Genomic DNA, 16,401 nt, shown 5'->3' on the forward strand with positions numbered 1-16,401 from the left:
TTTGCAAAGGCAAGTGCCCCATGTGTGAAGGGAAGCTGCCGGCCCTGGCTGTATCTGGGCTGTGCAAACAGTTGCCACTGTTAACAGCCTAGGCTCCAGGAAGGTCATTCCCAGAAGCAGTGCGGGATTCTGGACTAGCGCCCTGGGAATCTTGGAGATGGGCCAAGGGGCAGGCGAATTTGCTCTGAATGCCGTGTGAACTTGGACACAGTGTGTCACAACCCATAAATCGCTGCATCTGGCACTGGTGCAGCTCTGGGGGCGGGGGCGGCCCAGAAACCGCCCAGAAACCAGCCCAGAAACTGTCACAGGGCAGCTTGCATTGAGCAGGGTCACTTGGGATAGGTTCAGCAGAGGTAGGGCTCTTGGGTAGACACATCCCTAATGATTAGAGCAGGTGACTGGGAGCCAGGACTCCTGTTCTCAGCTCTGGTGGGGTAGCATCCCCTTATGGTGAGCACAGGGGACTGGGAGCTAAGACTCCTGAGTTCTGTGCTGTTTCTGCCACTAACTGTGTGACTGTGGGCAAGTCCCCGTGCTGTTCTGTGCCTCAGTTTCCCCATCTGGACAAGGTTGCTCCTGGGATTGACCCAACCTCCCTAGAAGAGGAGGATGCAGGGAGATGAGCAGAAGGAGTGTGGCCCAGGGTCTCTGCTGGTTCATCAGCCGCACAGGCAGGCCCCTGAGGCGCACCCGTCTCCGGCATGGTCAGGAATCGTGAGTCAGCCCCAAACCGCTCGAGCTTGGCCCCAAACCATGAGACATTTGCTTCAAAAAAGAAGTGTCTGAGTCTGTGTCTCTGCTTTGATGGTTGAACTGGGCTGGCTCCCGCCCATGCACCGAGTGGTGGGATTCTGACCCTGATGGTGCTGAGTTTCCAGTTTCTCCCTTACACTTCGACTTGTTCCTTCAGTGCCCCCCACCCCTGCTCCTCCTGCAGCTCCAGGGACTCTTTAACCCCACCCCTCCCCAGCCTGACGCTGCGGGTTGAGGGGAGCAGAGTGACCCATTGCTCAGAGGAGGGGTGGGGGGAGCAGAGCTGCTCGGCTCTTTCTGCCCCACTCTCTCCCCAAAACTCCTCCGGCTCCTGCGTGGCCAGGGGAGGGGGAGTGCTGCCTGCTGACTGGCAGCAGTGCTGATTGGCTGCTCTTCCCCAGGAGACCGGAGAGGTGGGGAAGGCAGCCAATCAGAGATGATTCCCCCCCCCACACACACACACACACTGGTGCAGGGCAGAAATTCCCACATAGCGGGGGGGGGGGGGGGGGGGGGAGGGGGATAGGGAGGGGAGGGGAAGGGAAGGGAAGGAATGGCAAAAGGGCCCAGATGGCTCTTCTGTTATGGAAACCAGGCTGGAGACCCGGCTGTCGTGGGAGGAGCCAGCAGTTTCGTGTCTGAGCTGCTTGTCCAGGCCCTGCTGAAGGAGTGTGGCCTGCTCCTTGCAGGGACCCTGTGGGGCTGACACACACGCACAAAGATACGCATGCACGCACACAAACAGGCGTGCACACATGTACACACACAAATCTACGTGCACATGTGCACACAGAGGCATGCAGACGCAGAGCCTGCTCCTGCCCTTGTTCAGTGGCAAAATTCCCAGGCCCCGTCTACACGAGGCTCTGTTAGCAGAAAACTCCCCCTTTTGGCGGGCAAGTCCCAGCTCACCTGCCCCAGCCATAGCCCTGGGCAGGGAACCCGCTCCGCCCTCCAGCTGGCCTCAGCACCACCCTTGGCTAGACCTGTCCCCAACAGGGCTTGCTGGTGCTGGCAGAAGCCGTCTCCACTGGGACTAGGAACAGCTCATCCTGTTGCAGGCAGTGGTGAGCGCTGGCCCCAAAGCTGCTTTGATCCCTGGGGTGCCCTTGGCCCAGGTGACCCCTCTGGCCAGCACCCTCCTTGCCCATTTCTCCTGGGGGGGGGGGAAATGGCCCCACACAGGGCAACTGGAGGAAGCTCAGCTCCCTTTGGGCCCCTCCCCATGGCACTGGCTCCTTCCCCTCCCTCTGCCATCTCCCTTCCCTCCCCCACGGAGCCTGACCCCACTGAGGGGTCCTCTCCCTGGGGTCAGATCCTCTCCCTGGCCCCATCACTGGTGCTGGGCCCCCCAACTTGCTCGCTGCTGGTGTCCCCTGGGTCAGAGGCCCTGGTGGTTGCCCCGGCCATCTCTGCAGGGTCTGCCAGTCCTGCCCTGCACTCCTCAACCTTCTGCACTGCCCTTCAAGCCAGGTCTGGGGCCTCATCCCGCAAGCGCAGGCTGCTGATTTTGGCATCTGATGGAGATGCCAGGGCTGCCTCTGTGGCAGCAAAGAGGCCATGTGGAAGCCACGTGGGCCCATGGAACTATCCAGCAGTGTCACTGGAGTCACCCAACAGTTCGCAGCACTGGGCTGAGCTAGATTGAAAATACAACACCGCTTAACTGCAAAGAGGGAGATTGCAGGTGAGTACAAGTGCAAGGATTCGAGTCAGAAACGGTTGCAAGAATAGCAGAGAGAAAACGCTGTCTAGTCACTCCAAGTTCACAAGCTGGACTTGGGTCAAGGGAAAATCCTCACCCAGATGGGTGACCTTGTACCCCTGGGCCAGGATCGGTCCCCCAAAGTCAAAGAGCTGGTACTTTAGTTGTCTTAGGTGATCCCCTGGGGTTTCTTGGCTCTATCTTTTCTAAGGCATCGAGTCTTTGATAGGGATTTGTCTGAAGGAGACCTCCAGAGACAAGCCTATTCCCAGCTCAGAGCCCAGGCAAGGTGGGGTCTGTCTCCAAGGATGCTGGATTTGTGGCTGCTACAATGCGGGTGAAGCTGAATACATTAGACATCTGACCATCCATCTCCTCCTCCGCTCTGGTCCTGAGAGGTTTTTGCCTCCCCCCTTGTTAGCTCAAGGGGTCTGTTGCCATGATACAGAAATCCATTCTCGTTGTTTTTCCAGGTTCATGGGCAGTCACTCCCGGGTGGCGAAACCCCTTCCCGTTCCTCAGGCAGGGTCAGTCCTGATCAGCTGACGCACACAGCTGAAGATTTTCCTGGCGATTTATGGCTATAACTCTGCAGCGGCTGCACGCGCCTGCCACTTGGGATGATATTAATCACCAGAACACCAGGAGCTGTCCCTGGCATCGCGCCCGACACTGCTCAGATACGGTTTGTGACACGAACGAATTGGGGTACGCTGGAGCAGGGCAAGCCAGTTGCAATTCATGTCTGGGTGCCTGTGACAGAATGCACCCCTGCATTCACACCCTCCACCCCATTGTAATAATCTTTGTACAAAATCTGCCTTTTGAGGCATCATTTGAAAGCGAATAACTTGCTGGTCAGTAATACCACCGTGAAATGTGGGTAGCAACATCACTGGAAAGTTATGAACATCAGCTGAAATCCTGGCTGAAGTGTGTTTACCAGACACATCTGGGGAGGAGCTCAACCTGTTTCTCAAGGACAAAGCTGATGTCTCTAGCCAGGTGTCATCAAAGCTGATGGGCCATCACCCACTGAGTGGCCATTCTTTGGCTTTGCAAACAAGAGTACAGAACATCTTTCACTATGAAACTCCTTGACTCCAACCTCACAGCGGGAATGAACTTTATCTAGGGGTAACCATCAGGCAAATGCATTTCAAAGGGGGACTGGACTATCAAAGTGAGGGGCAAAGACACCCCGCGTTCGTTCTTTCCAGCCCTCTCTCGCTCTTTTCACCTAAGACAAAAGTAACCGCCTTTGGAAGCAGATCCTGGCCTGAGGGTTTGGTCAGCCACATGCTAGAAATGTGTGGTGAGGGACGAAGTGTTTTATCGTCATTTCTCTCCTAACCAGTTTGGCCTTCAAGGCCTTCTACCTTCAGGCAATTCCAACCGCGCTCTTTGTCGTGAAATAAACGTGTTTTATTCTTCAAACAAATTGTGAATTGTTTGGGTGACTCCGTTTAAGGCATCAGACTGTTTGTTGTATGTTGGTCCCCTGAGAGGGGCAACAGACCTGATAACTCTGGACTGTCCAGGAGACAGCTGTGCAGCACAGAACACACGGGAACGAACAGGAGCGGGAGTGTGCTGGGGTCACCCCAAAAGGAGCGACCAGAGAGTGGCTGGTGTGTGCTGACAGGCTGTTGGTGTCAGAGCTACTGGCCCAGGGCTGTGGCTACCCAGCCCCTTGTGGGGGGACCTGTGTAGTTAGTCGTTGGCTGCGTGTTTGTTCTGTCTGGGCGGTGCACTGGCTCTGACCAGCTAGCCCGTACAGCAGGCACTAATTGAACTGCCCAATGCGGCCACCAGACTTGATGGGAATGCTGTGTTGGCCTTATATGATATGCTTATGCTACAGTTAAAAACCCGCAGCTGGCCTGTGCCAGCTGACTTGGGCTCAGGGTAAGGGGCTCTTTAATTGCGGTGGAGAAGTTCGGGCTTGGACTGCAGCCCGAGCTCTGAAACCTTCCCACCTTGCAGGGTTCTACAGCCGGGGCTCCAGCCTGAGCCCGAACATCTACACCACAATTAAACAACGCCTTAGCCCAAGCCCCATGAGTCTAAGTCAGCTGGCACAGGCCAGACACTGGTTTTTAATTGCACTGTAGACATACACACAACAGACTTAAAGGGTATCTGTTCTGAGCAGGGTTAGCCAATATGGTGCTTTAAATGCGGAAGTAGCCTAGAGCAGGGGTGACCAACCTAAGCCTGAGAAGGAGCCAGAATTTACCAATGTACATTGTCAAAGAGCCCCAGTAACACGTCAGCAGCCCCCCAGCGGCTCCCTCCCCCGCCCCCACTCCCAGCGCCTCCCGCCCACTGGTAGTCCTGCCAATCAGCGCCTCCCCGCACCTCCCGATCAGCTGTTTCGTGGTGTGCAGGAGGCTCTGGGAGGAGCGAGGGCATGGCAGGCTCAGGGGAGGTGTAACGAGGCTGGTTCTGGCGGGACCCAACTGCGAGTGCCAATTCAGGACAAATTGCTTAAATCAGGGCAGTTACAGCCCAAGGCTGGGGTTTCTGTGCCCACCAAGGCAAACCAAACCAGCCAAACAGAGAAGACTTTGGTTTTACCCCACTGGCTAACCACAAGTCACACAAGCAATTCCCTTCGACGCCCCAGTTTCCCAGTATCCCCACCAGTGCCACTCGTTATGGGGACAAATGTTTATGAAAACCAATGCCCCAGTAAAAGAAAAACGGTTCTCTCGATCCCAAAGGACCAAGCCCCAGACCCAGGTCAAGATACAAATCAGATCTTACCAATAAATCACGCTCTTGTCAATCCTTTAGAATCTAAAATCTAAAGGTTTATTCATAAAAGGAAAAAGATATAGATAAGAGCTGGAATCGGTTCAATGGAATCAATTACACATAATAATGGCAAAGTTCTTGGTTCAGGCTTGCAGCAGTGATGGAATAGACTGCATGTTCAAATCAAGTCTCTTGAGAACATTCCCAGCTGGGATGGGTCATTCAGTCCTTGGTTCAAAGCTTCAGTGTAGCAAAGTTCCTCCAGAGGTAAGAAGCAGGATTGAAGACCAGATGGAGGAGCTTCAGCAGCTCTTTATACTCTCTTGCCATGTGGTCTTTCTTTGTCACAAGGACAAGCTGTCCCTCACGTGGCCTGGAAAAACCTCAGAGTTCTGTCCACAGGCAGGTCCCTGCATACCTTGCTGAGTCACGAGGCGTGTCTGCCTTCTCTCAGTGGGTCACTTGTATGGCTGATGGTCCTTAATGGGCCATCAAGCAGGCTAGGCAGAGCTGACCCCAACTTGGCTGGGGTGTCACCCAGAAGCAGAGCATAAGTTTGCAATACAGACAGTATAGAGCCAATACTTATATCTTTAAATGCAAAAATGATACATGTAAACAGATAGTACAATCCTAACCAGCAAACCATAACCAAATCATAACCTTATTTGACCCCCTTTATACAAGATTTGGTGCCACTACAGGACCTTGGTTGCAACAATGTTCTATACGGTCCCAGTTCAAGTCAATAACATCACAGGAGGGGGTGGGCAGGGGTGGAGTGGGAGCAGGGCCTGTGGCAGAGCCAGGGGTCTAGCAGTGAGCACCCCCCAGCACACTGGAAAGTTGGAACCTGGACTACAGCTCTGGCGTCGGTGCCTAGACAGGTTGACCACCCCGGTCTAGATCCTTGTGTACATTAACATGTCTATCATCATCAGTGGGACTGTCCTGGTGGTAGCTTTGGTGGGATCACAGGCACAACTTTCCTTGGCGCCGGTGGCTGCTCGCACCCCCCCCACCCCCACCCCAACTCCGCCCCCTCCCTGCCCCTCCAACTCCGCCCCCTCCAAGCGCTCCATGTTGCTCCTCCTCCCCCCTCCCTCCCAGCACTTGCCCTGCGAAACAGCTGTTTCGCGGTGCAAGTGCTGGGAGGAAGCAGGGCGAAGCAGGACTCGGTGACACGCTCAGGTTTTCTTTATATTTAGTATGGAAGTTAGACCCAAATGCAAATTCTTCCTTTAAAAACTTGTAGGTGTGATACAGTAAATCCTTTGGGGTTGGGTCATGCCTACTGGAAAACAGCTTATGGGACATTATAGAAGCTAATACTTTTTATTTATAATTTTTTTTTTAAATCACAAAAACATCAGGGTTATTACACAGACAATAAAAATACTCCCATTGTGGTGATGCAGCTGTTCTTGCCATGAACAAAAATATCTGTCGAATAAAATTTGCTTAGGCAGATCAGGAGAGGAAGCTTAAAATAATTCAAGGATAAACTGATCTGAAGAGGAAGGTTTTACACTAAACCAAATACAATGAAGACAGCCACTGCAGGACTCAAACAGATCTTCTGATGCAGCGAATTCTGCCGATGGCTCTCTGAGTAGGGTGACCAGATGTCCCAATTTTATAGGGACAGTCCCAGTTTTTGGGTCTTCTCTTATATAGGCTCCTATTACCCTCCGTCCCCTGTCCCGATTTTTCACACTTGCTGTCTGGTCACCCTATCTCTGAGCCACAAAGTTCTCAATCCAAGCAAGATGGAAGTTTGGAATGCTGAGTAAGAATAGCTCTCTTGAGGTCCATCTTAAAGGTTACAAGCAAAACAAAAGCACCTGGGGTTAGCACAGAGGAATGCACGAGCCATAAAGAAATAAAAGGGATAAACCTAATTGCATCTTTCTAGACATTTCCTGATCTATTTACATATCTGGGGTTTTAGATGAGTAGTTTCTAGGTATGCTACTGATGATTTCTTCATACCTGGCCCAAGCTCTTACAGCACAGCTTTGCCCTGTCCACCTCTCCCCAGGGAACAAACACAGACAGACAAAAGGGGAGTCTTTGTTCAATTTTCAAAAGTTCTAGCCTTCCCATTGGCTCTTTTGGCCAGGTGTCCACTCACTTTCTTTTACCTACGCACTGAGACTTTTTAACCCTTTAGAGGTAGAGCAATTAGAGAACAGCTCCTAAGAGGGATTTTTATAGCTACTGGCTGGGTGTCCATAAAAGGGAGCTACCCCTTTGTCCCCCTTCATTTATCACAGGAACTCATTGTCACAATATGTCAGAGTCCAAGAGCTTTGCAGAATAAAAAGGATTAAAAATGGATAATGAAAATTTTCTTGGTTACATTCGTTAGAATAAAAAATGAAGGCTATAACTCCTCATTCTTCAGGCAGTCACTTTCTGCAAGTGTTTAAGGGGAAAGTAGCCTCATGGGCAGTTCAATATCTGTCCATTATGGAGTTTCTTGTACCTTCCTCTGAAGCATTTGTATTGGCCTCTGTCAGAAGCAGAATATCAGATGAGAGTTCATTTGAGAATGTAATTCCGATATGATATATTTGAGACTAGATTTACCTACATTCTTGAGAAGATGAAACACTGCAATCAGAAACTTTACAATATATACAAACCATTTATTAAAAGGAACACTTACATTTTCCTTGGCTCAGCAGTCTAAAAGTTCAAAAAGTCAGATGTACTTTTCGCTATAAAACTTTTTTGAAGTGTGTTTAAAGGTAGCATTTCTGTGATGCCTGATTGCCTGATGCCTAAATCATCCTGGTGAAAAGTCACACTTTGGAATTGGTAGTAACTATATTAAACTTTATGAAAGCAGGTTTCATACTTCTCTAGTAGATTTCTTTTTAAAATCAGTGTTTTATGGTGAGACAGTATTTAGGATGGGAACTTCACAATTCTTGCTCACATGATTAGCCAAGGGGGCTACTTAAAGTAAGGAAGCGATTGTATGTCTACACTACAGAATAAGGTTGAATTTATAGAAGTCATTTTTTTAGAAATCGGTTTTATATATTCGAGTGTGTGTGTCCCCACAGAAAATGCTCTAAGTGCATTAAGTGCATTAACTCGGCGGAGTGCTTCCACAGTACCGAGGCTAGAGTCGACTTTCGGAGCGTTGCACTGTGGGTAGCTATCCCACAGTTCCCACAGTCTCCGCTGCCCATTGGAATTCTGGGTTGAGATCCCAATGCCTGATGGGGCTAAAACATTGTCGCGGGTGGTTCTGGGTACATATTGTCAGGCCCCCGTTCCCTCCCTCCCTCCCTCCCTCCCTCCGTGAAAGCAAGGGCAGACAATCGTTTCGCGCCTTTTTTCCTGAGTTACCTGTGCAGACGCCATACCACGGCAAGCATGGAGCCCGCTCAGGTAACCGTCACCGTATGTCTCCTGGGTGCTGGCAGACGCGGTACGGCATTGCTACACAGTAGCAGCAACCCATTGCCCTCTGGCAACAGACGGTGCAATACGACTGGTAGCCGTCCTCGTCGTGTCCGAGGTGCTCCTGGCCACGTCAGCTGGGAGCGCCTGGGCAGACATGGGCGCAGGGACTAAATTTGGAGTGACTTGACCAGGTCATTCTCTTTAGTCCTGCAGTCAGTCCTATTGAACCGTCTTATGGTGAGCAGGCAGGCGGTACGGATTGCTAGCAGTCGTATTGTACCATCTTCTGCCGGGCAGGCAAGAGATGAGGATGGCTAGCAGTCGTACTGTACCATCTTCTGCCGAGCAGCCATGAGATGTGGATGGCATGCAGTCCTTCTGCACCGTCTGCTACCAGCCAAAGATGTAAAAGTTAGATGGAGAGGATCAAAACAAGAAATAGACCAGATTTGTTTTGTACTCATTTGCCTCCTCCCCTGTCTAGGGGACTCATTCCTTTAGGTCACACTGCAGTCACTCACAGAGAAGGTGCAGCGAGGTAAATCTAGCCATGTATCAATCAGAGGCCAGGCTAACCTCCTTGTTCCAATAAGAACAATAACTTAGGTGCACCATTTCTTATTGGAACCCTCCGTGAAGTCCTGCCTGAAATACTCCTTGATGTAAAGCTACCCCCTTTGTTGATTTTAGCTCCCTGAAGCCAACCCTGTAAGCCGTGTCGTCAGTCGCCCCTCCCTCCGTCAGAGCAACAGCAGACAATCGTTCCGCGCCTTTTTTCTGTGTGGATGCCATACCAAGGCAAGCATGGAGGCCGCTCAGCTCACTTTGGCAATTAGGAGCACATTCAACACCACACGCATTATCCAGCAGTATATGCAGCACCAGAACCTGGCAGAGCGATACCGGGCGAGCAGGCGACGTCAGCGCGGTCACGTGAGTGATCAGGACATGGACACAGATTTCTCTGAAAGCATGGGCCCTGCCAATGCATGCATCATGGTGCTAATGGGGCAGGTTCATGCTGTGGAACGCCGATTCTGGGCTCGGGAAACAAGCACAGACTGGTGGGATCGCATAGTGTTGCAGGTCTGGGACGATTCCCAGTGGCTGCAAAACTTTCGCATCCGTAAGGGCACTTTCATGGAACTTTGTGACTTGCTTTCCCCTGCCCTGAGGCGCATGAATACCAAGATGAGAGCAGCCCTCACAGTTGAGAAGCGAGTGGCGATAGCCCTGTGGAAGCTTGCAACGCCAGACAGCTACCGGTCAGTTGGGAATCAATTTGGAGTGGGCAAATCTACTGTTGGGGCTGCTGTGATGCAAGTAGCCCACGCAATCAAAGATCTGCTGATATCAAGGGTAGTGACCCTGGGAAATGTGCAGGTCATAGTGGATGGCTTTGCTGCAATGGGATTCCCTAACTGTGGTGGGGCCATAGACGGAACCCATATCCCTATCTTGGCACCGGAGCACCAAGCCGCCGAGTACATAAACCGCAAGGGGTACTTTTCAATAGTGCTGCAAGCTCTGGTGGATCACAAGGGACGTTTCACCAACATCAACGTGGGATAGCAGGGAAAGGTACACGACGCTCGCATCTTCAGGAACTCTGGTCTGTTTCAAAAGCTGCAGGAAGGGACTTTATTCCCAGACCAGAAAATAACTGTTGGGGATGTTGAAATGCCTATAGTTATCCTTGGGGACCCAGCCTACCCCTTAATGCCATGGCTCATGAAGCCGTACACAGGCAGCCTGGACAGTGGTCAGGAGCTGTTCAACTACAGGCTGAGCAAGTGCAGAATGGTGGTCGAATGTGCATTTGGACGTTTAAAGGCGCGCTGGCGCAGTTTACTGACTCGCTTAGACCTCAGCGAAACCAATATTCCTACTGTTATTACTGCTTGCTGTGTGCTCCACAATATCTGTGAGAGTAAGGGGGAGACGTTTATGGCGGGGTGGGAGGTTGAGGCAAATCGCCTGGCTGCTGGTTACGTGCAGCCAGACACCAGGGCGGTTAGAAGAGCACAGGAGGGTGCGGTACGCATCAGAGAAGCTTTGAAAACCAGTTTCATGACTGGCCAGGCTACGGTGTGAAAGTTCAGTTTGTTTCTCCTTGATAAAACCCCCCGCCCCTTGGTTCACTCTACTTCCCTGTAAGCTAACCACCCTCCTCTCCTCCCTTCGATCACCGCTTGCAGAGGCAATAAAGTCATTGTTGCTTCACATTCATGCATTCTTTATTCATTCATCACACAAATAGGGGGATGACTACCAAGGTACCAAGGTGGTGGAGGAGGGAAGGAAAATGCCACACAGCACTTTAAAAGTTTACAACTTTAAAATTTATTGAATGCCAGCCTTCTTTTTTTTTGGGCAATCCTCTGTGGCGGAGTGGCTGGTTGGCCGGTGGCCCCCCCACCGCGTTCTTGGGCGTCTGGGTGTGGAGGCTATGGAGCTTGGGGAGGAGGGCGGTTGGTTACACAGGGGCTGTAGCGGCAGTCTGTGCTCCAGCTGCCTTTGCTGCAGCTCAACCATACATTGGAGCATACTGGTTTGGTCCTCCAGCAGCCTCAGCATTGAATCCTGCCTCCTCTCATCACCCTGCTGCCACATTTGAGCTTCAGCCCTGTCTTCAGCCCGCCACTTACTCTCTTCAGCCTGCCACTTACTCTCTTCAGCCCGCCACCTCTCCTCCCGGACATTTTGTGCTTTTCTGCACTCTGACATTATTTGCCTCCACACATTCGTCTGTGCTCTGTCAGTGTGGGAGGACAGCATGAGCTCAGAGAACATTTCATCTCGAGTGCGTTTTGTCTTTCTAATCTTCACTAGCCTCTGGGAAGGAGAAGATCCTGTGATCATCGAGCCATGTAGCTGGTGGAGAAAAAAAAAGGGACAGCGGTATTTAAAAAGACACATTTTATAAAACAGTGGCTACACTCTTTCAGGGTAAACCTTGCTGTTAACATTACATACATAGCACATGTGCTTTCGTTACAAGGTCGCATTTTGCCTCCCCCCACCGCGTGGCTACCCCCTCAACCCTCCCCGTGGCTAACAGCGGGGAACATTTCTGTTTAGCCACAGGCAAACAGCCCAGCAGGAACGGGCTCCTCTGAGTGTCCCCTGAAGAAAAGCACTCTATTTCAACCAGGTGACCATGAATTATATCTCACTCTCCTGAGGATAACACAGAGAGATAAAGAACAGATGTTGTTTGAACGCCAGCAAACATACACTGCAATGCTTTGTTGTACAATGATTCCCGAGTACGTGTTACTGGCCTGGAGTGGTAAAGTGTCCTACAATGGAGGACGCAATAAGGCTGCCCTCCCCAGAAACCTTTTGCAAAGGCTTTGGGAGTACATCCAGGAGAGCCGCGAATGCCAGGGCAAAGTAATCGTTTCACATGCTTGCTTTTAAACCATGTATAATATTTTAAAAGGTACACTCACCGGAGGTCCCTTCTCCGCCTGCCGGGTCCAGGAAGCAGCCTTGGGTGGGTTCAGGGGGTACTGGCTCCAGGTCCAGGGTGAGAAACCGTTCCTGGCTGTCGGGAAAACCGGTTTCTCCGCTTGCTTGCTGTGAGCTATCTACAAGCTCATCATCATCATCACCTTCTTCGTCCCCAAAACCTGCTTCCATGTTGCCTCCATCTCCATTGAAGGAGTCAAACAACATGGTGGCTGAACCCCCTAAAATGGCATGCAGCTCATCATAGAAGCGGCATGTTTGGGGCTCTGACCCGGAGCGGCCGTTCGCCTCTCTGGTTTTCTGGTAGGTTTGCCTCAGCTCCTTCAGTTTCACGCGGCACTGCTTCGGGTCCCTGTTATGGCCTCTGTCCTTCATGCCCTGGGAGATTTTGACAAAGGTTTTGGCATTTCGAAAACTGGAACGGAGTTCTGATAGCACGGATTCCTCTCCCCATACAGCGATCAGATCCCGTACCTCCCGTTCGGTCCATGCTGGAGCTCTTTTGCGATTCTGGGACTCCATCATGGTCACCTCTGCTGATGAGCTCTGCATGGTCACCTGCAGCTTGCCACGCTGGCCAAACAGGAAATGAGATTCAAAAGTTCGCGGTTCTTTTCCTGTCTACCTGGCCAGTGCATCTGAATTGAGAGTGCTGTCCAGAGCGGTCACAATGGAGCACTCTGGGATAGCTCCTGGAGGCCAATACCATCGAATTGTGTCCACAATACCCCAAATTCGAGCCAGCAAGGCCGATTTAAGCGCTAATCCACTTGTCAGGGGTGGAGTAAGGAAATAGATTTTAAGAGCCCTTTAAGTCGAAATACAGGGCTTCATCGTGTGGACGGGTGCAGGTTAACATCGATTTAACGCTGCTAAATTCGACCTAAAGTCCTAGTGTAGACCAGGGCTATGATTGGACCCTTAATGTGTAAATTTAAACATTGATATTAAATTTGTCCTGCTTTAAAACAGATTATCTATTCTGATACTGTCTGTCCATATGTCCAGTCTCACACATGCCACTTCAGAAAGAACAATAAGCTCAAATCTCAACTGCAATTCACTTTTCAAGTGTATTTTACTCATAGTAAATGGCTTTGCTGTTTCCATTTTTCAGAACAAATGGGTATAACTTTTCTTAACCACTAAGTAAGTGAAGTGCTGCTTAAAGTGCTAGACTGACAGTCCTAGAAACTGAAGTTCTCTGTTTAGTTACAAAAGCTGTGGCATGATCAGAAGCAAGGCAAGTTTTCCCACTTTTTCCCACCAATGCATTGCAGCCCTATCTCAGGAAATCCTCTATACGTGGAGACACAGTCAGGCGGCTCCGTGCGCTGCCCCGTCTGCAGGTGCCACCCCCCAGCTCCCATTGGTCGGGAACCCCGGCCAATAGGAGCTGCGGAACCAGTGCTTGGAGCGGGGGCAGCGTGCGGAGCCCCCTACCTGCCCCTACATCTAGGAGCTGGAGGGGGGACATGCTGCTGCTTCCAGGAGCTGCGTGGAGCCACAAGAGGCAGGGAGCCCTTTTTAGCCCTGCTGCGCCGCAGACCAGATTTTTTAATGGTCAGCGGGTCCCTTTTTGACCGGGCATTCTGGCCGGAAAGTGGGCACCTGGCAACCCTAGGAGTGGGAAAGAGGGGAAGAGCAGCGAGTGACGGGGGAAGGTGAAAGAGGAGCGAACTGGGGGGGGCCTCAGGAGGAAGAGGCAGGGCAGGGGTGAGGCCTGGAGGAAGGGCTGGGACAGGGTGGAGCCTGGGCGGTGGGGGGACAAGGTGGGGCAGGGCCTCAGGGGGAAGGGGAGGTTCTGGCACTCCCCCCACCCAGCCGGCTTCAGTCCAGCCCCCTCCCAGACAGGAACTGCTCCCTCCTGTTCCAGCTCAGCCCGCCCAATCCAGGCATTCCCCCCCAGGCCTCCTCTGTCCTTGCCCCCCCGGGACAGGCACTACCCCCCAGTCTGCTCCAGCACTGCCCCCTTCTAGACAGCCACTCCCCCCCCCACTGCAGCCTAGCCCCCCCAGCACAGGCACCTGCCCCCCCTGAATGTTCCAGCCAGGCCCCTCCGCAGGACAGGCCCTGCTCCCCCAGCCTGCTCCAGCCCACAGGACAGGGACTGCCCCATCAGCCTGCTCCGGCACTGCCCCCCACCAGCACAGGCATTGCCCCCCCAGGATAGGCACTGCCCCCCCCTCAGTCTGCTCCAACCCAGCTCCCCCAGGACAGGCACTGGCCCCCATGAATGTTCCAGCCAGGCCCCGCCGCAGGACAGACCCTGCCCCCCGGCCCCGTCTGCTCTGGCCCAGCCACCCCCTGGGGCAGGCCTTACATGGTGGTGCGGGGGGGTTGAATAGCTCTATGGAAATGGGCCGGGCCAGCCTGGATGTGCCCTGGACACAGTCCCTGGAGTAGAGAATGGGGCTCGGGCTCCGAAGCCTGCTCAGGCCTTGGGCTCTCTGCCAGCTAGTGCCCACTGGGGGGGGGGCAGGGTGTACTTCTAGCAAGAGGGGCATTCATCCATTGAGACGCAGACTGAGACCCACCAAACTCATCACACAGACAGCTGCCAAGCAGCCCCATGGCACCAGCCGAGGCTGGGTTCACACCAGTGACCAGTCTCCCCAAGAGACGTCGGCACTCGGAGCTGCGACTGCCCTGTGCCTGTCTCACCCTGGTGCCTGGCCATGGGGCAGGGCTCTGAAGGGGCTGCGTGGTTTGGGCTGTGTCCCCGGAGGGCACTAGCTAAGGTTTATCTGGGCTGCATGGGTCCCCTGGCTGCATTAATGTGAGCAGCTGGGCCTCGGGAGCAGGCAGTGAGCCAAGAGAACACCCAGACACAGCCGGGGTTGGGCAGCTGCTTTCTCGCCAGAGCCAGAGATCCGCACAGAGACACGGGGGGGGGGGGGGGGGGGGGTAGAGGGAGGGCTCCGCGCTGGAGCCTGGGAACATCCAAGCAGCCATCTGTGCCTCAAAGGGGGGTGAGCAGCTGGCCTTGGTGCTGGGGCCACGCCACATGCCAGGGGAGCATCTGGAGGCATGCCAACGGCGCGTGAGTGTCTGGGGCCAGGCTGCATGGTGGGGGAGCATCCAGGGCTGTGCCACACGGCGCGGGAGCTGTTTGTCAGCCGAGCCCTGGACCTGGCCCATCTAGTAAAATACAGCAACGTGGCATTAGGGGAGCCTGGGGGCCAGATGGGAGGGGATAAGACAGGCAGAGCAGCTGGGAATCTGCCTGGCTCTTGTGAAAAAAGGGACGACACCACATGTCGTAGGGCGCACGGGTGGAAGCAGCCTATGCTTTGGATTGTAAGGTGCAGGGGGCACTTGCATGCGCCATATCGTTCGTGGGTGTAGGCGGCCACACGCTGCGCTGGGTGAGTGAATGGTGCAAGGGGCAGGGAGACATGGGCTCAGTGCACCAGGCTGAAAGATGTTTGCATCCACAGGCTTCCTTCCTGCCCCTTGGCTCTCGCCCCTTAACTCCATCATGCTTTTGCCCTTGCCTCTCTCCCCACCTGCAACGGATTGTGCCCCTTGTCTCCACTGAGCCCCAGGCCCTGGCTCCAGTCGGGCGGGAGCAGCTCTGACTCTGCTATGCCCCAGTTCTTCAGGCTGGCTGTCATAAATATAAAGGGAAGGGTAAACACCTTTAAAATCCCTCCTGGCCAGAGGAAAAACCCTTTCACCTGTAAAGGGTTAAGAAGCTAGGATGACCTCGCTGGCACCGGACCAAAATGACCAATAAGGAGACAAGATACTTTCAAAGCTGCAGGGGGAGGGGGGGGGAGAAACAAAGGTTCTCTCTGTCTGTGTGATGCTTTTGCTGGGAACAGAACAGGAATGGAGTCTTAGAACTTAGTAAGTCATCTAGCTAGATATGCATTAGATTCTGTTTTGTTTAAACGGCTGATAAAATAAGCTGTGCTGAATGGAATGGATATTCCTGTTTTTGAGTCTTTTTGTAACTTAAGCTTTTGCCTAGCGGGATTCTCTATGTTTTGAATCTAATTACCCTGTAAGGTATTTACCATCCTGATTTTACAGAGGTGATTCTTTTATTTTTTCTTCAATTAAAATTCTTCTTTAAGAACCTGATTGCTTTTCATTGTTCTTAAGATCCAAGGGTTTGGGTCTGTGGTCACCTATGCAAATTGGTGAGGATTTTTATCAAGCCTTCCCCAAGAAAGGGGGTGTAAGGTTTGGGAGGAGTTTGGGGGGAAAGATGTTGCCAAGCGGGCTCTTTCCCAGTTATATATCTGTTAGACATTTGGTAGTGGCAGCAATAAAGTCCA

General features: G+C 52.6%; 1 long non-coding RNA gene across 1 annotated transcript in view; it reads right to left on the reverse strand.

Annotated features, from left to right (window-relative positions):
• Positions 1-10,960: 10,960 nt before the first annotated feature.
• The window catches only part of LOC142069942 (uncharacterized), a 250,602-nt gene continuing 245,161 nt past the window's right edge, over positions 10,961-16,401 (reverse strand). The window contains exon 3 of the long non-coding RNA XR_012665902.1: positions 10,961-11,327. This is a non-coding gene — a long non-coding RNA (uncharacterized LOC142069942). The remainder of the gene's footprint in view (positions 11,328-16,401) is intronic.

The sequence above is a fragment of the Caretta caretta genome, chromosome 24 (assembly GCF_965140235.1).
Source record: "Caretta caretta isolate rCarCar2 chromosome 24, rCarCar1.hap1, whole genome shotgun sequence".
NCBI lineage: Eukaryota > Metazoa > Chordata > Testudines > Cheloniidae > Caretta > Caretta caretta.